This window comes from Schistocerca nitens, chromosome 8, assembly GCF_023898315.1.
Source record: "Schistocerca nitens isolate TAMUIC-IGC-003100 chromosome 8, iqSchNite1.1, whole genome shotgun sequence".
NCBI lineage: Eukaryota > Metazoa > Arthropoda > Insecta > Orthoptera > Acrididae > Schistocerca > Schistocerca nitens.
The window spans coordinates 601,835,912-601,836,685 of NC_064621.1; positions in this window are offsets into that span (position 1 = coordinate 601,835,912).

Genomic DNA, 774 nt, shown 5'->3' on the forward strand with positions numbered 1-774 from the left:
CGTGTATGGCATCCCGGTCTCCTCTTTAAACTCCAAACCTACGCCCTGCCTATCAATTTTGTCCGTCTGGTCGCTTCCTTCCTCTCGCACCGTCCTTCCTATGTCACCCTCCACAACACCAACTCCCGTATCTTTTATTCCACGGCTGGCGTCCCCCAAGGTTCTGTCCTCTCCCCTCTCCTTTACCTCTTGTATACAGCTGATATGCCCAAGCCACCCCCACCAGTCCACCTTCTCCAGTATGCTGATGACACCGCCTTCCTGTCGATCTCATTTTTGAGACGTTTGTATTCCTTTTTGCCTGCTTCATTTACTGCATTTTGTATTTTGTCCTTTCATCAATTAAATTAAATATCTCTTCTGTTAGCCAAGGATTTCTACTAGCCCTCGTCTTTTTACCTACTTGATCCTCTGCTGCCTTCACCATTTTATCTCTCAAAGCTACCCATTCTTCTTCTACTGTATTTCTTTCCCCCATTCCTGTCAATCGTTCCCTTGTGCTCTCCCTGAAACTCTGTAGAACCTCTGGTTCTTTCAGTTTATCCAAGTCCCATCTCCTTAAGTTCCCACCTTTTTGCAGTTTCTTCAGTTTTAATCTACAGGTCATAACCAATAGATTGTGGTCAGAGTCCACATCTGCCACTGGAAATGTCTTACAATTTAAAACCTGGTTCCTAAATCTCTGTCTTACCATTATATAATCTATCTGAAACCTTCTAGTGTCTACAGGCCTCTTCCATGTATACATGTATACAAGAAAATTGATCAACTTTC